The sequence below is a fragment of the Pan paniscus genome, chromosome 18 (genome assembly GCF_029289425.2).
Source record: "Pan paniscus chromosome 18, NHGRI_mPanPan1-v2.0_pri, whole genome shotgun sequence".
NCBI classification, from domain to species: Eukaryota; Metazoa; Chordata; class Mammalia; order Primates; family Hominidae; genus Pan; species Pan paniscus.
The window spans coordinates 128,954-150,102 of NC_073267.2; the positions used below are offsets into that span (position 1 = coordinate 128,954).

The window sequence follows — 21,149 nt, forward strand, 5'->3', positions numbered from 1 at the left end:
CGGGGATTACAGGCGTGAGCCACCGCTCTTGGCCAGCCCTCAATAAATATTTATTTTCTAGGTGAAATGGGGAATCTAACTATGCTACATGGTAATGAGGCAGCTGACTTTCTTGGAAGCAGAAGATCTAATTCTAGATGTGGTGACATAAAAGCAATAAAGGAAGGATCTCTATAAATCACTCGTGGAGCTGAGCCTCAGCTCTCAAAGTGTTAGATTAGAACTAGGGATGGCAAAATCCTGTTACAGGCACAACAACTCACCTCCTCCCTTCCATGCCCACTAGACTCTCTAATGAAGCGTGGCTGTCTCTCTCTGGAAAAAACTACAGAATTCTTCCCACCCAGTGCTCCTAGCAGCCACAACCAAAGGGTCAGAGGTGACCCTTACAATGAACCCAATTTGCCATCCCTCAATTAGATGTTTAAGATTCCTTTCCACTTTAATATCCTGTGGTGCAAATCTAAGCAAGCCTGCTTGTTTGGCCACATGGAGGTACATGTTCCTGCAAAATCAACCCCAAGAAATCCTATTGCTCACAGGTAAGCAGGTAACCCCTGCTTCCATAGCAGAGGCAGTCACTAGTAGTACTTGCTTCAATTGGGACAAATATTTTTCATCTGGAAACTAATTCAAGTCTACCTTTTTCAGACTCCTTCGAAGGCTGCTAGAATTGGTCCCTTGAGTAAGCTGAGTGTTGTGGTGCCCCTCAGTTCCCATGCCATAGAAGCTCGAACCTCATTCATTAATACACTAGCCCTAAGGCTTGAAACCAGTCTGGCCTGGCTTGGAGCCTTTAGATCACTCTCTAGCTTCTGGCCAATAAGAATGAGCTTCTAGGCCAGGCATGGCGGCTCACACCTGTAATCCCAGCACTTTGGGAGGCCGAGGCAAGTGGATCACTTGCATCCAGGAGTTCAAGACCAGTCTAGGCGACATAGTGAAACCCCATCTCTACAAAAAAATACAAAAAATTCACCAGGCGTGGTGGCACGGGCCTGTAGTCTCAACTATTCAGGAGGCTGAAGTGGGAGGATCGCTTGTGTGGGGAGGTCAAGGCTGCAATAAGCTGTGATGACACCACTGTACTCCAGCCTGCATGACAGACTAAGGCTGGAGTGCAGTCTCCAAAAACAAAACAAAACAAAACAAGACAAAACCAAAAACCTGCAGCCTGCACCACTCCTACTGGTAGGCTTGCTCTGATATCAGCACTTCAAGCAGGTGATAACACTATGAGGTTTATTTTTAATTGCTAGGTGTGGTGGTTGTATTTCCTCAGAGTAAAAATGCACTTCCTTCCTCCCTTTGAAGTGAGATGTGGACCTGTGATTTGATCTGGCCAAGAAAGTGTGACCGAAAACGACCTGGACACTTCCAATGGGAGCTTTAAAAGCCAGTGCACAATTTATCACTGATCCTTGTTCTGCTTCAGTCATCGTAGAAGCCCAGGTCAGGATGGAACTCCCACCAGCCTGGATTGCTGATTAAGGATGCTCCATGTTAGAGCAAAAATATAAGTTGTTTTAAACCACAGAAATTTGGAGGTGGTTTCTTATTGCAACATAACTAGTCTCTATTGACTGATACTCCATGGTGTAAGATTACTCATGGGATTTTTCTAGCTCAGAGTTTCTCAATTTTGGTAGGATTGACGTTTGGGGTTAGTTATTGCTTTCTTGTGGGGACCATCCTGTGCATTGCAGGATGTTAAGTGGCCTCCCTAGCCTTTACCCACTAGACACCAGCAGCACCCCATCCCAAGTTGTGACCATCAAAAATCCCTCAACAGTATGATTCTACTTATTTGAGGTACCTAGAGTAGTCAAAATCATGGAGACAGAAAGTCAAATGATGGTTGTCAGGGGCTGGGAGAAGAGGGAAATGGCGAGTTAGTGTTTAATGGGTACAGAGTTGCAGTTTTGCAAAATGAAAAGAGTTCTATGGATGGATGATGGTGATGGTTGCACATCAGTGTGAAGGTGCTTAGTGCCACTGAACTATACACATGAAAATGGTTCAAATGGCTAATTTTATGTTTGTGCTTTGCCACAATTTTTGAAAATGGAAAAAAAAATGTCTCCAGACATTGCCAATGTCCCCTGGAAAGCAAAATCGCCCCTGGTTGAGAACTAGTGTTCTAGCGGTAGTGCAACACATTCAATTGTAAAATATGTGTAAAAACGTGGGCTTAGGGCTCAGCCCTGCTTTTTGCCATTGAGGGTTAGAATCTCATCTCTCCTAAAATATTTTTTATCCACTCAGATTTTAGGCCAGGATCAACAGGACAATTGAACGGTTTGATCTAGAAAAAGCCCCTGTCTATGGACCCAAAGCTGGTGTGATATGAATACACTCTGTAAAAACTCTTACACTGTTTTAAGCTTTACATCTGATAAACAGAGCACAGTAGAGACTCCACTTGGGATAATTTTTCCTGAAACCTACTTGTTTTTCATGCTGTTTCTGCAGTTAAGGTGCCTGGTCTTGAAATGTGTTGAAGCAAAAGAATGGGAAGAGCCAAGGGACACATCAGGGAGTTTCCAAATGACAGAACTGCAAACCTGCAGGGCAGTCCTCTGCTGAGGAAGAGGTAGCTTACACTCTGAATGCATCTTGAGGAGTATTCTCCATACCTGAGGAATAAATTAAGGCTAACAAGGGGGCCTAAATGGTGATTGGCTCTGCTCTTGACCAATTGAATTCCATGCTCGGGCTGAGGCAGCAGAGGGCTTCTTACACCCACCTCCACCACCATCACCCTGCCTAAGTCATCTCAGAGAATCCTCTATCTCAGTATTGGGCCTACATTCTTATGCTTCAGCCCTTTTCCATAATGACCCCTCCAGATTGCCACACTCTGGAACCACTACAGAGGGTGGCGTTACTGCTGTATGGACACTTCATCTCAAAGTGAGGGGCCAGCTCACGTGATTTGCAGGGTTCCTTTCTCTGGCCTTCTAAAACATTCTCCAGGTTGAGGCTGAAACTGCTCCCCCAAAGCCCCATAATAGGCATGAACAGATTATCCTCCTCTTCTTGGTTCTCATGGCTAGAATCCTTAACCAATCCTCTCCCCACAAAGTAGGGTTGATTTCACAAGCTGTTATTTCAGCTGCTCGTTCTGCCATCTGCTCTTGAGTTGCTTGGTGAACACCTCCAGCGGGCTTGGAGCTGCACTGTCACGCTTCACCCCAATCAGCTTCTGGCCTCCCACACTCAAACACATCTGCATCGGCACACCCCTCCCACGCCCCAGTTCTGCCCACAGTGGATCCATCCATCTGCGCTCCAGGCCCCAGCCCCTTGGGAGCTTGCGCTATCAATTACTTGCACTTAGTTCAGAATCTTTAGCCACTCCATGTTCATGGTTATTTCATTTATTCAATGTAGTAACATGTTTAAACCTCTCCCGTCCTGGAAAAAAAAAAAAAAAAAGTCCTACATTTAACCCTATCTCCCTCTTTAGCTTAAAGTCATCTGTAATCTTCCTTGCCATTTATTTACTCCATGGCCCAGGTTGAACAGTATCCACACACCCCCAAAAATTCATGTTCTCCCTAGGAATCTTAGAATGTGACTTTATTTGGAAATAGGGTTGTTGCAGATGTAATTAGTTAGGAGTGGACCCTTAATCCACTATGACTGGTGTCGGTGTCCTTAGAAGAAGAACAGAGGGAACGCAGAGGCGCACACAGAGAGGAGGCCATGTGATGATGGGGGCGGAAACTGGGGTGATGCATCTACAAGCCAAGGAATGTCAGGGCTTGCAGGAAACCCCAGAAGCGAATGGAAAGGCATGGAGCAGATTCTTCCTAGCATCTTCAGAGAGAGCATGGTGCTGCCAACACCTCATTTTGAACTTCTAGCTTCCAAAACTGTGAGAGAAAAAATTTCTGTTGTTTTAACAAGACACCCAGTTTCTGGTATTTTGTGACAGCAGACCTACAAACTGAATATACCCTTTAAACCACCACCGTTTTCCTTTTGGTTCCAAGATTCTTTCGTGTATGACCTGCGAGAGCCAAATCCAGTCTTTATTTGGCCTCTCTGGAGCACGTGCAACTCATTTATTCCTTATTGATGCTTCTCCCCCACATCCTTCTCGGCCTCCTTCATTGCTTCCTAATCTCACAGCCAGCTACCGCATACTGGAGTCCCTGGGTTCATCACCACCTTTTCCCACTCTGTTCATGCTCCACTGCAATCTCATCCAAATACCAGCTCTCCTCCCACCCCCATGCTGATGATTCCCCAAGCCCTCTGGCCTAAGCCTCTCTCCTGAGATCTACTTTGAGTTCCCCACTGGCTCCTGGACATTTCCACCTAGAACTTGTACAAGCACTTCAAAAACTACATGGCTAAAATGGAAGTCATGGTCTAGAAGCCTCCTTCCCAAATAAACCTGCTTTTCCTCCTGTAACCTGCATGTCAATGAGAGGCTTCACGTTCACACAGGGGCATAAGCCAGACACCTGGCATCTTCTTGGGCTTCTCCTCTGCACCCTTGGCCGTGGTCACTGAAGCCAAAGGACTCTGCCCATAAGGGTTTGGGGAATGTATCCTCTGCATCCCTGCTGCAGCTGCTTCAGCTCAGCCTCTTACCACCTCTTCTGGCTAGCGGAGACCTCCACTACACCAGACTTTCATGCTGCTCTGGGAGCACTTTCTTATACCACCTTGTTTTAAGCCATTCCCCTGCTTTGAATGCTTCAGGGTTTCCTGGTCACCTGCAGGATGCTGTCCTTAGCATTCCTCCACTTGGAATAACAACGCCTCGTAGCATCTGGCTTTCAGGAGTTTAGAGTGGAGGGGCTCTGCATTCAACTCCAGGACCTACCACATACTTGGTGCATGGCCCTGGACAACATACTTACTCTCTCTGTGCCTCAGATTCCTCACCTGAAAATGGGGATAATAATAGTACCTACCTCATAGGGTTGTTGTAAAGATTAAATGAGTGAATATGTTCAGAGTACCCGGAACTGTGTCCAGCATGTCGTAAGTGGGCACTAAATATTAACTGCTATTGCTGTTAAGTATTACCTTTCCCCACTCATTTCTGTACAGCTTCCCATGTGCGTTGTTTTCCAGCCGATCAGAACACTCTTCCATCTTAGAAGAAAAAAAAAGAAGCCCCACCTGTGTTCCCCTGGCTCTTGGCCTTGACACACACTGTCTGGAACACCTTTCCCACCACCTCTCCTCCCATGCTCCCTATGAACATACTTTGATTCATCTTTTCTAACCTAAGTACCCTCCCCTGCAGTCAAGCATGCTCTTCATTGAGCCTTCGTAAGGCCCTTGTGCTCACCTCTATTGCAGCACAGATCACACTGCATTATAAAGGACCATCTCCTGTCTCTCTGTCCATCTTTCAGAGTTTGCTGTATTGAACTTAGTGATGTCAGCACGTGGCACTCAGCTAGACAAAGAAAGCAGGCTCAATAAAGGCTGGTAGAATTAAGTAAAGAATTGTATAAAGGCATTAAATAAAGATGGGGTACAAATATGTCCCAGGCTGCCTGGGATAGTCCTGGTTTAGGCCATAGTCCTGATATAATTACTAACAACACCTTCTTTCACTGTCAAAAATAACTCCTTTGGACAATACATTATAAGGTCACTCTAGGTATTAGAGCTGTGATTCTCACCCCATCAGGCCCAATTTTCTCTTTGCTTAACAGCTATTTTAGAATACCCTATGCACTATCTTTAAATGGGATTGATAGGCAATAGAAACTGCCAATAACAGAATTTCAAAAAAACCAATGTAATACCCTAAATACAATGCTAAATGGAAAATGAAGGAGATTTTTTAAAAAGTAGCTTAAACTAAAATTATGTGTGCAGTATTTGGATGTGTAAATGCTTAGGTCTTACACTTCTGGCCAAGATGGAGTAACAGAGACCAAAATTACTTTCTGACCTAAAACAACAAAAATACTGGACAAAATATATGAAACTATGGCCCTCAAGCAACAAAGGGAATCAATCACTGGAATCAAGCATCAAAAGGCAGTGATCCTCAAGAAATGAGAAACGAATGAGGCTAGCCCCACAATTGACTTCCCAAACACCTTAGAAAACTTTCCAGGCCACAGCACAGGAAGAAAGAATGCAGATGGAGCTCAGAGATCTTCCTGAGTTGAGAGGACAGAACTATGAGTCTGGGAAGGCCAATGTGGCTAGAATTCATAGGGCAGAATATTGAGGAGGAGAGGGCTGTACAGAGACAGAGCTCTGGAAATCTGAAGATAATACTTACCCTCCTTGACTGTTTAACAGAGTAGTGATCAGAGTATGCAGGTATGAAAATCACCTGAGAGGGTGGACCCAGTGGCTCATACCTGCAATTCCAGCACTTTGGGAGGGTGAGGTGGGTGGATAACGAGGTCAGGAGACAGAGACCATCCTGGCAAACATGGTGAAACCCCATCTCTACTAAAAATACAAAAATTAGCTGGGTGTGGTGACACACACCTCTAGTCCCAGCTACTCAGGAGGCTGAGGCAGGAGGATCTCTTGAACCTGGGAGGCAGTGGTTGCAGTCACCCGAGATCCAGCAAAGCATGGGCAACTGAGCAAGACTCAGTCTCAAAAAAAAAAAGAAAGAAAAAAGAAAACTGCATGAGAATGGAAAAAGAATCATACACAAAGAGAGCCAGCCCCTCTTCCCGCGTGGCTCTTGGGACCCCGATCGCAAGGTGGGGAGGCACCTCGCGAGGCGTGGTCTCAGAGCCAGCCCCTCTTCCCCACTGGCTCTTAGGGCCCCCATCGCAGTGGGGGGAGGAACCCAAGTGAGGCGGGGTCTCAGAGCCAGCCCCTCTTCCCCCACTGGCCCTTAGGAACCCCATCGCAGGGGGGGGAGGCAGCCCCAGTGAGGCGGGGTCTCAGAGCCAGCCCCTCTTCCCCCAATGGCTCTTAGGACCCCCATCGCAGGGGGAGGAGGCACCTCCCGCGAGGCGGGGTCTCAGAGCCAGCCCCTCTTCCCCACTGGCCCTTAGGATCCCCATCACGAGGGGGGAGGCAAACCCAGCGAGGCGGGGTCTCAGAGCCAGCCCCTCTTCCCCCACTAGCCCTTAGGACCCCCATCGCACGGGGGGGAGGCAATCCCAGCGAGGCGGGGTCTCAGAGCCAGCCCCTCTTCCCCCACTGGCTCTTAGGACACCCATCGCAAGGGGGTGAGGCACCATCAGCGAGGCGGGCTCTCAGAGCCAGCCCCTCTTCCCCCACTGGCCCTTAGGACCCCCATCGCAGGGGGGGGAGGCAATCCCAGCGAGGCGGGGTCTCAGAGCCAGCCCCTCTTCCCCCACTAGCCCTTAGGACCCCCATCGCACGGGGGGGAGGCAATCCCAGCGAGGCGGGCTCTCAGAGCCAGCCCCTCTTCCCCCACTGGCCCTTAGGACCCCCATCGCAGTGGGGGGAGGCACCCCAGCGAGGCGTGGTCTCAGAGCCAGCCCCTCTTCCCCCACTGGCCTTTAGGATCCCCGTCGCAGGGAGAGGAGGCACCCCCCACGAGGCGGGGACTGAGAGCCAGCCCCTCTTCCCCCGCTGGCTCTGAGGATCCTCCGTGGACTCACAGCCTCTTTACCATATTGTGAGTAATATCATCTCCCCCTCTGGAGATTACGAACTCTTTCACAGACGGGTGTACACCCTCGGTGTACAGAGGGTGTACACCCGTCTGTATTGGGAGTAATATCATCCTCTTCCTCCCTGAATATGAAGAACAGTATCACAGGGGTGTTTCTACTCCCTGCGATATCGCGTGTCATATCCTCCTCTCCCACGTTGCAATTAGAAGGAATATCAGTGGGGGCGTGTCCACCTGTAGGGAAAAGAAAGAGAGATCAGACTGTCACTGTGTCCATGTAGAAAGGAAAGACATAAGAGACTCCATTTTGAAAAAGACCTGTCCTTTAAACAATTGCTTTGCTGAGATGTTGTTAATTTGTAGCTTTGCCCTAGCCGCTTGGCCCCAGCCACTTTGACCCAACCTGGAGCTCACAAAAACATGTGTTGTATAAAATCAAAGTTCAAGGGATGCAGGGCTGTGCAGGACGTGCCTTGTTAACGAAATGTTTACCAGCAGTATACTTGGTAAAAGTCATCGCCATTCTCTAGTCTCAATAAACCGGGGACACAATGCACTGTGGAAAGCCGCAGGGACCTCTGCCCTTGAAAGCAGGGTATGGTCCAAGCTCTCTCCCCATCTGATAGTCTGAAATATAGCCTCATGGGATGAGAAAGACCTGACTGTCCCCCAGCCCGACACCCGTAATGGGTCTGTGCTGAGGTGGATTAGTAAAAGAGGAAAGCCTCTTGCAGCTGAGATGGAGGAAGGCCACTGTCTCCTGCTTGCCCCTGGGAACTGAATGTCTCGGTGTACAACCCGATTGTACATTCGTTCAACTCTGAGATAGGAGAAAAGCTGCCCTGTGGCGGGAGGCCAGACATGTTTGCAGTAACACTGCCTTGTTCTTCTTTACTCCACTGAGATGTTTGGGTGCAGAGAAACAAATCTGGCTTACGTGCACGTCCAGTCATAGTACCTTCCCTTGAACCTAATTATGACATGGATTCTTTTGCTCACATGTCTTCTGCTGACTCTCTCCTTATCATCACCCTGCTCTCCTACTACATTCCTTTCTGCTAAAATCATGAAAATCATAATCAATAACAACTGAGGGAACTCAGAGGCTGGTGCCGGTGCAGGTCCTTGGTGTGCTGAGCGCCGGTCCCCTGGACCCACTGTTGTATCTTTACACTTTCTCTCTGTGTCTTATTTCTTTTCTCAGTCTCTCGTCCCACCCAACTAGAAATACTCACAGGTGTGGAGGGGCAGTCCACCACTTCATCCACCTTCTGTCATATTGAAAGTAACATCATCTTCTTCCCTCCAGGATCGTGGGAATAATATCCCTGGGGGGTTTCCACTTTCTGCCATGTATGTAGTCATATCACCCCCTCCGCCGTGGAATATCATTAAGGAACATCTCACACGGGGCTGTATACTTCCTCCGATATTGGGAGTGACATCAACCTCTCGGTCTCTGAATATGAGGAAGAAAATCACAGGGCGGGTGTACACCTCGTGCTCTATGATGGGGAGTCATATCTGTCTGTTATGGGGAGTAATATCATCCTCTCCCTTTCAGGATACTAATAACAATTTAACAGGCTGGGTGAACACAGCCTGCGATGCTGAAATTATCATCCTCTGCCCCTCTTTCTCCCCTGGCTCTTAGGATGCCCATCTCAGCGGAGCGAGCCACCCCCCGCGAGGCGGGGACTGAGCCAGCCCCTCTTCCCCCCTGGCTCTTAGGACCCCCATCGCAGTGGGGGGATGCACCCCTGGCGAGGCGCGGACTTAGAGCCAGCCGCTCTTCCCCCCCTGGCTCTTGGGACCCCCATCGCAGGGGGGGAGGCACCCCCTCATGGCAGGCACTGAGAGCCAGCCCCTCTTCCCTCCATTTCTCTTAGGACCCCCATCGCAGGGGGGGAGGCACCCCCCGCGAGGAGGGGACTGAGAGCCAGCCGCTCTTTCCCCCCTGGCTCTTAGGACCCCCATCGCAGGGAGGGGAGGCACCCCCCGCGAGGCGGTGGCTGAGAGCCAGCCCTTCTTCCTCGCCCAACTCTGAGGATCCCCATCACACGGGGGAGGCACGCCCCGCGAGGCGGGGACTGAGAGCCAGCCCTTCTTCCTCGCCCAACTCTGAGGATCCCCATCACACGGGGGAGGCACACCCCGCGAGGCGGGGACTGAGAGCCAGTCCCTCTTCCCCCCCTGGCTTATGACCCCCATCGAGGATTCTAAGACCCTTAGGACCAACCTGGAGGGCTGTGGGTATTAGGTGTCCAAGAAGAAAACTCAGATCTGCCGACGACCGCAGGTAGCTTACTTGGGATTTACTATTCGACAGGTGTCCGAAAGCAGCCCGGGATCCGAAAGAAAGCAGGTCATTTGCAATCTTCCGGAGCCTAAGGGCAGAAGGCTGGTGAGAGAATTCCTAGGAGCTGTGGGGTTTTGTAGACTGCGGAGCCCAACTTTGCAGTATTAGCCACGCCTTTGTATGACATCACAAAGGGGGCGGGGACCGGGAACATTTGGAATGGGGATTCCAACAACAGCAAGTCTTTCATGACTTAAAGGAAAAACTTCTGAAAGCCCCAGCCCAGGGGCTAGCGGATCTCACAAAGCCTTTTCCACTGTATGCGTCAGAGAAAAGATGGCAGCTGGACTTTAAACCCAAACTGTGGGGCCATGGCTGAGGCCGGTGGCCTACCTCTCTAAACAGCTAGACAGGGTTTCTAAAGGATGGCCCCCCTGTTTGAGGGCCTTGGCAGCAACTGCCCTGCTAGTACAAGAAGCAAATCAGCTGACTCTTGGGAAAAACCAGAACATAAAGGCCCCCCAAGCTGTGGTGACTGAAAGCCAGCCCCTCTTCCCCTCCTGGCTCTTAGGACCCCCATCACAGGAAGGGGAGGCACTCCCCGAGAGGCGGGCACTGAGAGCCAGCCCCTCATCCCCCCCTGGCTCTTAGGACCCACATCGCAGGGGGAGGAGGCACCTCCAGCGAGGCGGGGTCTCAGAGCCAGCCCCTCTTCCCCCACTGGCCCTTAGGACCCCCATCGCAGGGGGGGAGGCACCCCCCGCGAGGCGGGTATAGAGAGCCAGCCCCTCTTCTGCTCCTGGCTCTTAGGACCCCCATCACAGGGGGGGAGGCACCCCCCGCAAGGCGGGTACAGAGAGCCAGCCCCTCTTCCCCCACTGGCCCTTAGGACCCCCATCGCAGGGGGGGAGGCACCCCCCGCGAGGCGGGTACAGAGAGCCAGCCCCTCTTCTGCTCCTGGCTCTAAGGACCCCCATCACAGGGGGGGAGGCACCCCCCGCGAGGCGGGTACAGAGAGCCAGCCCCTCTTCCCCCACTGGCCCTTAGGAACCCCATCGCAGGGGGGGGAGGCACCCCCCGCGAGGCGGGGTCTCAGAGCCAGCCCCTCTTCCCCCACTGGCCCTTAGGACCCCCATCGCAGGGGGGGGAGGCACCCCCCGTGAGGCGGGGTCTCAGAGCCAGCCCCTCTTCCCCCACTGGCTCTTAGGACCCCCATCGAAGGGGGGGGAGGCACCCCCAGCGAGGCGGGGTCTCAGAGCCAGCCCCTCTTCCCCCACTGGCTCTTAGGAACCCCTTCGCAGGGGGGGGAGGCACCCCCCGCGAGGCGGGGTCTCAGAGCCAGCCCCTCTTCCCCCACTGGCTCTTAGGAACCCCATCGCAGTGGGGGGAGGCACCCCCCACGAGGCGGGGTCTCAGAGCCAGCCCCTCTTCCACCACTGGCTCTTAGGAACCCCATCGCAGGGGGGGGAGGCACCCCCCGCGAGGCGGGGTCTCAGAGCCAGCCCCTCTTCCCCCACTGGCTCTTAGGACCCCCATCGCAGTGGGGGGAGGCACCCCCGCGAGGCGGGGACTGAGAGCCAGCCCCTCTTCCCCCGCTGGCTCTGAGGATCCTCCGTGGACTCACAGCCTCTTTACCATATTGTGAGTAATATCATCTCCCCCTCTGGAGATTACGAACTCTTTCACAGACGGGTGTACACCCTCGGTGTACAGAGGGTGTACACCCGTCTGTATTGGGAGTAATATCATCCTCTTCCTCCCTGAATATGAAGAACAGTATCACAGGGGTGTTTCTACTCCCTGCGATATCGCGTGTCATATCCTCCTCTCCCACGTTGCAATTAGAAGGAATATCAGTGGGGGCGTGTCCACCTGTAGGGAAAAGAAAGAGAGATCAGACTGTCACTGTGTCCATGTAGAAAGGAAAGACATAAGAGACTCCATTTTGAAAAAGACCTGTCCTTTAAACAATTGCTTTGCTGAGATGTTGTTAATTTGTAGCTTTGCCCTAGCCGCTTGGCCCCAGCCACTTTGACCCAACCTGGAGCTCACAAAAACATGTGTTGTATAAAATCAAAGTTCAAGGGATGCAGGGCTGTGCAGGACGTGCCTTGTTAACGAAATGTTTACCAGCAGTATACTTGGTAAAAGTCATCGCCATTCTCTAGTCTCAATAAACCGGGGACACAATGCACTGTGGAAAGCCGCAGGGACCTCTGCCCTTGAAAGCAGGGTATGGTCCAAGCTCTCTCCCCATCTGATAGTCTGAAATATAGCCTCATGGGATGAGAAAGACCTGACTGTCCCCCAGCCCGACACCCGTAATGGGTCCGTGCTGAGGTGGATTAGTGAAAGAGGAAAGCCTCTTGCAGCTGAGATGGAGGAAGGCCACTATCTCCTGCTTGCCCCTGGGAACTGAATGTCTCGGTGTAAAACCCGATTGTACATTCGTTCAACTCTGAGATAGGAGAAAAGCTGCCCTGTGGCGGGAGGCGAGACATGTTTGCAGTAACACTGCCTTGTTCTTCTTTACTCCACTGAGATGTTTGGGTGCAGAGAAACAAATCTGGCTTACGTGCACGTCCAGTCATAGTACCTTCCCTTGAACCTAATTATGACATAGATTCTTTTGCTCACATGTCTTCTGCTGACTCTCTCCTTATCATCACCCTGCTCTCCGACTACATTCCTTTCTGCTAAAATCATGAAAATCATAATCAATAACAGCTGAGGGAACTCAGAGGCTGGTGCCGGTGCAGGTCCCTGGTGTGCTGAGCGCCGGTCCCCTGGACCCACTGTTGTATCTTTACACTTTCTCTCTGTGTCTTATTTCTTTTCTCAGTCTCTCGTCCCACCCAACTAGAAATACTCACAGGTGTGGAGGGGCAGTCCACCACTTCATCCACCTTCTGTCATATTGAAAGTAACATCATCTTCTTCCCTCCAGGATCGTGGGAATAATATCCCTGGGGGGTTTCCACTTTCTGCCATGTATGTACTCATATCACCCCCTCCGCCGTGGAATATCATTAAGGAACATCTCACACGGGGCTGTATACTTCCTCCGATATTGGGAGTGACATCAACCTCTCGGTCTCTGAATATGAGGAAGAAAATCACAGGGCGGGTGTACACCTCGTGCTCTATGATGGGGAGTCATATCTGTCTGTTATGGGGAGTAATATCATCCTCTCCCTTTCAGGATACTAATAACAATTTAACAGGCTGGGTGAACACAGCCTGCGATGCTGAAATTATCATCCTCTGCCCCTCTTTCTCCCCTGGCTCTTAGGATGCCCATCTCAGCGGAGCGAGCCACCCCCCGCGAGGCGGGGACTGAGCCAGCCCCTCTTCCCCCCTGGCTCTTAGGACCCCCATCGCAGTGGGGGGATGCACCCCTGGCGAGGCGCGGACTTAGAGCCAGCCGCTCTTCCCCCCCTGGCTCTTGGGACCCCCATCGCAGGGGGGGAGGCACCCCCTCATGGCAGGCACTGAGAGCCAGCCCCTCTTCCCTCCATTTCTCTTAGGACCCCCATCGCAGGGGGGGAGGCACCCCCCGCGAGGAGGGGACTGAGAGCCAGCCGCTCTTTCCCCCCTGGCTCTTAGGACCCCCATCGCAGGGAGGGGAGGCACCCCCCGCGAGGCGGTGGCTGAGAGCCAGCCCTTCTTCCTCGCCCAACTCTGAGGATCCCCATCACACGGGGGAGGCACGCCCCGCGAGGCGGGGACTGAGAGCCAGCCCTTCTTCCTCGCCCAACTCTGAGGATCCCCATCACACGGGGGAGGCACACCCCGCGAGGCGGGGACTGAGAGCCAGTCCCTCTTCCCCCCCTGGCTTATGACCCCCATCGAGGATTCTAAGACCCTTAGGACCAACCTGGAGGGCTGTGGGTATTAGGTGTCCAAGAAGAAAACTCAGATCTGCCGACGACCGCAGGTAGCTTACTTGGGATTTACTATTCGACAGGTGTCCGAAAGCAGCCCGGGATCCGAAAGAAAGCAGGTCATTTGCAATCTTCCGGAGCCTAAGGGCAGAAGGCTGGTGAGAGAATTCCTAGGAGCTGTGGGGTTTTGTAGACTGCGGAGCCCAACTTTGCAGTATTAGCCACGCCTTTGTATGACATCACAAAGGGGGCGGGGACCGGGAACATTTGGAATGGGGATTCCAACAACAGCAAGTCTTTCATGACTTAAAGGAAAAACTTCTGAAAGCCCCAGCCCAGGGGCTAGCGGATCTCACAAAGCCTTTTCCACTGTATGCGTCAGAGAAAAGATGGCAGCTGGACTTTAAACCCAAACTGTGGGGCCATGGCTGAGGCCGGTGGCCTACCTCTCTAAACAGCTAGACAGGGTTTCTAAAGGATGGCCCCCCTGTTTGAGGGCCTTGGCAGCAACTGCCCTGCTAGTACAAGAAGCAAATCAGCTGACTCTTGGGAAAAACCAGAACATAAAGGCCCCCCAAGCTGTGGTGACTGAAAGCCAGCCCCTCTTCCCCTCCTGGCTCTTAGGACCCCCATCACAGGAAGGGGAGGCACTCCCCGAGAGGCGGGCACTGAGAGCCAGCCCCTCATCCCCCCCTGGCTCTTAGGACCCACATCGCAGGGGGAGGAGGCACCTCCAGCGAGGCGGGGTCTCAGAGCCAGCCCCTCTTCCCCCACTGGCCCTTAGGACCCCCATCGCAGGGGGGGAGGCACCCCCCGCGAGGCGGGTATAGAGAGCCAGCCCCTCTTCTGCTCCTGGCTCTTAGGACCCCCATCACAGGGGGGGAGGCACCCCCCGCAAGGCGGGTACAGAGAGCCAGCCCCTCTTCCCCCACTGGCCCTTAGGACCCCCATCGCAGGGGGGGAGGCACCCCCCGCGAGGCGGGTACAGAGAGCCAGCCCCTCTTCTGCTCCTGGCTCTAAGGACCCCCATCACAGGGGGGGAGGCACCCCCCGCGAGGCGGGTACAGAGAGCCAGCCCCTCTTCCCCCACTGGCCCTTAGGAACCCCATCGCAGGGGGGGGAGGCACCCCCCGCGAGGCGGGGTCTCAGAGCCAGCCCCTCTTCCCCCACTGGCCCTTAGGACCCCCATCGCAGGGGGGGGAGGCACCCCCCGTGAGGCGGGGTCTCAGAGCCAGCCCCTCTTCCCCCACTGGCTCTTAGGACCCCCATCGAAGGGGGGGGAGGCACCCCCAGCGAGGCGGGGTCTCAGAGCCAGCCCCTCTTCCCCCACTGGCTCTTAGGAACCCCTTCGCAGGGGGGGGAGGCACCCCCCGCGAGGCGGGGTCTCAGAGCCAGCCCCTCTTCCCCCACTGGCTCTTAGGAACCCCATCGCAGTGGGGGGAGGCACCCCCCGCGAGGCGGGGTCTCAGAGCCAGCCCCTCTTCCACCACTGGCTCTTAGGAACCCCATCGCAGGGGGGGGAGGCACCCCCCGCGAGGCGGGGTCTCAGAGCCAGCCCCTCTTCCCCCACTGGCTCTTAGGACCCCCATCGCAGTGGGGGGAGGCACCCCCGCGAGGCGGGGACTGAGAGCCAGCCCCTCTTCCCCCGCTGGCTCTGAGGATCCTCCGTGGACTCACAGCCTCTTTACCATATTGTGAGTAATATCATCTCCCCCTCTGGAGATTACGAACTCTTTCACAGACGGGTGTACACCCTCGGTGTACAGAGGGTGTACACCCGTCTGTATTGGGAGTAATATCATCCTCTTCCTCCCTGAATATGAAGAACAGTATCACAGGGGTGTTTCTACTCCCTGCGATATCGCGTGTCATATCCTCCTCTCCCACGTTGCAATTAGAAGGAATATCAGTGGGGGCGTGTCCACCTGTAGGGAAAAGAAAGAGAGATCAGACTGTCACTGTGTCCATGTAGAAAGGAAAGACATAAGAGACTCCATTTTGAAAAAGACCTGTCCTTTAAACAATTGCTTTGCTGAGATGTTGTTAATTTGTAGCTTTGCCCTAGCCGCTTGGCCCCAGCCACTTTGACCCAACCTGGAGCTCACAAAAACATGTGTTGTATAAAATCAAAGTTCAAGGGATGCAGGGCTGTGCAGGACGTGCCTTGTTAACGAAATGTTTACCAGCAGTATACTTGGTAAAAGTCATCGCCATTCTCTAGTCTCAATAAACCGGGGACACAATGCACTGTGGAAAGCCGCAGGGACCTCTGCCCTTGAAAGCAGGGTATTGTCCAAGCTCTCTCCCCATCTGATAGTCTGAAATATAGCCTCATGGGATGAGAAAGACCTGACTGTCCCCCAGCCCGACACCCGTAATGGGTCTGTGCTGAGGTGGATTAGTAAAAGAGGAAAGCCTCTTGCAGCTGAGATGGAGGAAGGCCACTGTCTCCTGCTTGCCCCTGGGAACTGAATGTCTCGGTGTAAAACCCGATTGTACATTCGTTCAACTCTGAGATAGGAGAAAAGCTGCCCTGTGGCGGGAGGCGAGACATGTTTGCAGTAACACTGCCTTGTTCTTCTTTACTCCACTGAGATGTTTGGGTGGAGAGAAACAAATCTGGCTTACGTGCACGTCCAGTCATAGTACCTTCCCTTGAACCTAATTATGACATGGATTCTTTTGCTCACATGTCTTCTGCTGACTCTCTCCTTATCATCACCCTGCTCTCCGACTACATTCCTTTCTGCTAAAATCATGAAAATCATAATCAATAACAACTGAGGGAACTCAGAGGCTGGTGCCGGTGCAGGTCCTTGGTGTGCTGAGCGCCGGTCCCCTGGACCCACTGTTGTATCTTTACACTTTCTCTCTGTGTCTTATTTCTTTTCTCAGTCTCTCGTCCCACCCAACTAGAAATACTCACAGGTGTGGAGGGGCAGTCCACCACTTCATCCACCTTCTGTCATATTGAAAGTAACATCATCTTCTTCCCTCCAGGATCGTGGGAATAATATCCCTGGGGGGTTTCCACTTTCTGCCATGTATGTACTCATATCACCCCCTCCGCCGTGGAATATCATTAAGGAACATCTCACACGGGGCTGTATACTTCCTCCGATATTGGGAGTGACATCAACCTCTCGGTCTCTGAATATGAGGAAGAAAATCACAGGGCGGGTGTACACCTCGTGCTCTATGATGGGGAGTCATATCTGTCTGTTATGGGGAGTAATATCATCCTCTCCCTTTCAGGATACTAATAACAATTTAACAGGCTGGGTGAACACAGCCTGCGATGCTGAAATTATCATCCTCTGCCCCTCTTTCTCCCCTGGCTCTTAGGATGCCCATCTCAGCGGAGCGAGCCACCCCCCGCGAGGCGGGGACTGAGCCAGCCCCTCTTCCCCCCTGGCTCTTAGGACCCCCATCGCAGTGGGGGGATGCACCCCTGGCGAGGCGCGGACTTAGAGCCAGCCGCTCTTCCCCCCCTGGCTCTTGGGACCCCCATCGCAGGGGGGGAGGCACCCCCTCATGGCAGGCACTGAGAGCCAGCCCCTCTTCCCTCCATTTCTCTTAGGACCCCCATCGCAGGGGGGGAGGCACCCCCCGCGAGGAGGGGACTGAGAGCCAGCCGCTCTTTCCCCCCTGGCTCTTAGGACCCCCATCGCAGGGAGGGGAGGCACCCCCCGCGAGGCGGTGGCTGAGAGCCAGCCCTTCTTCCTCGCCCAACTCTGAGGATCCCCATCACACGGGGGAGGCACGCCCCGCGAGGCGGGGACTGAGAGCCAGCCCTTCTTCCTCGCCCAACTCTGAGGATCCCCATCACACGGGGGAGGCACACCCCGCGAGGCGGGGACTGAGAGCCAGTCCCTCTTCCCCCCCTGGCTTATGACCCCCATCGAGGATTCTAAGACCCTTAGGACCAACCTGGAGGGCTGTGGGTATTAGGTGTCCAAGAAGAAAACTCAGATCTGCCGACGACCGCAGGTAGCTTACTTGGGATTTACTATTCGACAGGTGTCCGAAAGCAGCCCGGGATCCGAAAGAAAGCAGGTCATTTGCAATCTTCCGGAGCCTAAGGGCAGAAGGCTGGTGAGAGAATTCCTAGGAGCTGTGGGGTTTTGTAGACTGCGGAGCCCAACTTTGCAGTATTAGCCACGCCTTTGTATGACATCACAAAGGGGGCGGGGACCGGGAACATTTGGAATGGGGATTCCAACAACAGCAAGTCTTTCATGACTTAAAGGAAAAACTTCTGAAAGCCCCAGCCCAGGGGCTAGCGGATCTCACAAAGCCTTTTCCACTGTATGCGTCAGAGAAAAGATGGCAGCTGGACTTTAAACCCAAACTGTGGGGCCATGGCTGAGGCCGGTGGCCTACCTCTCTAAACAGCTAGACAGGGTTTCTAAAGGATGGCCCCCCTGTTTGAGGGCCTTGGCAGCAACTGCCCTGCTAGTACAAGAAGCAAATCAGCTGACTCTTGGGAAAAACCAGAACATAAAGGCCCCCCAAGCTGTGGTGACTGAAAGCCAGCCCCTCTTCCCCTCCTGGCTCTTAGGACCCCCATCACAGGAAGGGGAGGCACTCCCCGAGAGGCGGGCACTGAGAGCCAGCCCCTCATCCCCCCCTGGCTCTTAGGACCCACATCGCAGGGGGAGGAGGCACCTCCAGCGAGGCGGGGTCTCAGAGCCAGCCCCTCTTCCCCCACTGGCCCTTAGGACCCCCATCGCAGGGGGGGAGGCACCCCCCGCGAGGCGGGTATAGAGAGCCAGCCCCTCTTCTGCTCCTGGCTCTTAGGACCCCCATCACAGGGGGGGAGGCACCCCCCGCAAGGCGGGTACAGAGAGCCAGCCCCTCTTCCCCCACTGGCCCTTAGGACCCCCATCGCAGGGGGGGAAGGCACCCCCTGTGAGGCGGGTTCTCAGAGCCAGCCCCTCTTCCCCCACTGGCCCTTAGGACCCCCATCGCAGGGGGGGGAGGCACCCCCAGCGAGGCGGGGTCTCAGAGCCAGCCCCTCTTCCCCCACTGGCCCTTAGGACCCCCATCGCGGGGGGGGAGGCACCCCCAGTGAGGCGGGGTCTCAGAGCCAGCCCCTCTTCCCCCACTGGCCCTTAGGACTCCCATCGCAGGGGGGGAGGCACCCCTCACGAGGTGGGGACTGAGAGCCAGCCCCTCTTCACCCCCTGGCTTTTAGGACCCCCCCCCATTGCAGCACGGGGAGGCATCCCCCGTGAGGTGGGGACTGAGAACCAGCCCCTCTTCCCCTCCTGGCTCTAAGGACCCTCATCGCATGGGAGGTAGCCACACCCCACGAGGCGGGGAATGAGAGCCTGCCCCTCTTACCCCCCTGGCTCTTAGGATCCCCATAGCCTGGGGGGGAGGCACCCCTGCGAGGCTGGGACTGAGAGCCAGCCCCTCATCCCCCACTGGCTCTTAGGACCCCCATCCCGGAGGGGGGAGGCACCCCCGCGAGACAGGGACTGACAGCCAGCTCCTTTCCCCCACTGGCTCTTAGGACCCCATCGCAGGGGGAGGAGGCACCCCCCGCGAAGCGGGGACTGAGAGGCAGCCCCTCTTCCCCCATGGCTCTTAGGACCCCCATCGCCGGGACCCCCCTTGATGCGGGGTGTAAGAGCCAGCCCCTCTTCCCCCCCTGGCTCCTAGGACCCCCATCGCAAGGGTGCAAGGTACCCCTGGCGAGGCGGGGACAGAGAGCCAGCCCCACTTACCCCCCTTGCTCTTAGGACCCCCATCGCAGCGGGGGGAAGGACCACCCGCGAGGCAGGGACTGAGAGCCAGCCCCTCATCCCCCACTGGCTCTTAGGACCCCCATCGCAAGGGGGTGAGACACCCCCCGCGATGCAGGGAGTAAGTGCCAGCCCCTCTTCCCTCCCTGGTTTTTAGGATCCGCGGTGGACTCACAGCCTGTTTACGGTATTCGGAGTGATATCATCTCCCCCTCTGGAAATTATAAACTATTTCACAGATGGGGGTACACCCTCGGTGTGCAGAGGGTGTACAGCCGTCTGTTTTGGGAGTAATATCATCGTCCTCCTCCCTGAATATGAAGAACAGTATCATAGCTGTGTTTCTACTGCAGGTGTGATTGGGCGTCACATCCTCCTCTCCCACGTGGAAATTAGAACCGATATCAGTGAGGGCGTGCACACCTTCTGTGATATTTAAAGTGACATCATCCTCTTCCCTCCAGGATCATGAGAACAATATCCCTGGGGGGTACACTTTCTGCGATATTGGGAGCAATATCTCCCCCTCCGCCTTGAAATATTATTAAGGAACATCTCACACGGGGGTGTACACTTCCTGCCATATTGGGAGTAATATCGACCTCTCGGCCTCTGAATATTAGGAACAATATCACAGGGTGGGTGTACACCTCCTGCTCTGTTATGGGGAGTAATATCTATCTATTACGGGGAGTAATATCATCCTCTCCCTTTCAGGATGTTAATAACAATATCACAGGGTGGGTGATCACAGCCTGCGATACTGGAATTATTATCATCCTCTCCCCCTCGGGATACCAGGAACAATATCACAGAAGAGGTGTACACTCCCTGCGATTTTGGAAGTAATAACCTACGCTTCTTCCGTGAATATTAGGAGCAATATCACCGGGTGGCTGTACATTCATTGCTATGTTGGGAGTCATGTCATACTCTACTCCCTGGATATTAGGATCAGTGTCACAGGGTGAGTGTACACCTACTGAGATATTAAAACTAATATCATGCTCTCCATCCCTGGATATTAGGAACAATATCACGGGTAGGTGTACACCCCCTGCGGTATTAGGAGAAATAATACGATTAATTATTAAGCATCAATCTTAATAATATTATTAATTGTTAAACATCAGTCTTAATAATTATCAATGGTAATATTAATTAATAGTATAACGTTATTAATCATTAATGATTATTTTAAATGTACGATTATGCATGATTAAAATTATCTGTATTAATGTCATTTTTCAATAATATTAGTTATTAATCTTAATATTAATTATTGTTTTATTACCATCACTTATGACTGATTTATGTAACATTGATTAATAATATCATTATTTTATTATTAATAGTGATATTGTTATTATTAATAGTAATTGTTAATATTTTTAATCCGTATTAACTTTTACTATCTCTATTGCAATTATTAATATCGATGATTACTATTAATTATTAATATATTTATTAATATTAATAATTAATATAACTGTTCCCGATATCTGTGGGGGAGAGGATATTACTCCCGATGTCGCTGAAGGTGTATACCCCTCTATGATGTTTCTCCTAATTGCCAGGGCGTAGAGGATGACATGATTGAAAATATCGCTGCGGGTGTA

At 53.0% G+C, this 21,149-nt stretch overlaps 3 long non-coding RNA genes across 4 annotated transcripts; all 3 read right to left on the reverse strand.

Moving 5' to 3' along the window:
- Positions 1–3,364: 3,364 nt before the first annotated feature.
- LOC129398713 (uncharacterized) lies at positions 3,365–10,460 on the reverse strand. Of its 2 annotated transcripts, XR_008626584.2 has the most exons (6): positions 9,837–10,460; positions 8,833–9,056; positions 6,484–7,831; positions 5,315–5,425; positions 5,047–5,115; positions 3,365–3,878 (listed from the first exon to the last, which is right to left on the reverse strand). It is a non-coding gene; the product is annotated as an uncharacterized LOC129398713 (long non-coding RNA). The 2 variants fall into 2 exon arrangements; XR_010110383.1 differs by lacking the exons at positions 6,484–7,831; positions 8,833–9,056; positions 9,837–10,460 and adding an exon at positions 6,269–6,293 and having other exon boundaries at positions 3,568–3,878.
- An 893-nt stretch (positions 10,461–11,353) lies between these two features.
- LOC129398714 (uncharacterized) lies at positions 11,354–14,426 on the reverse strand. The gene is made up of 3 exons (XR_010110354.1): positions 13,774–14,426; positions 12,770–12,993; positions 11,354–11,768 (listed from the first exon to the last, which is right to left on the reverse strand). It is a non-coding gene; the product is annotated as an uncharacterized LOC129398714 (long non-coding RNA).
- An 857-nt stretch (positions 14,427–15,283) lies between these two features.
- On the reverse strand, positions 15,284–18,365 carry LOC129398718 (uncharacterized). Its single transcript, XR_008626610.2, has 3 exons — positions 17,711–18,365; positions 16,707–16,930; positions 15,284–15,705 (listed from the first exon to the last, which is right to left on the reverse strand). It is a non-coding gene; the product is annotated as an uncharacterized LOC129398718 (long non-coding RNA).
- Between the last annotated feature and the right edge of the window lie 2,784 nt (positions 18,366–21,149).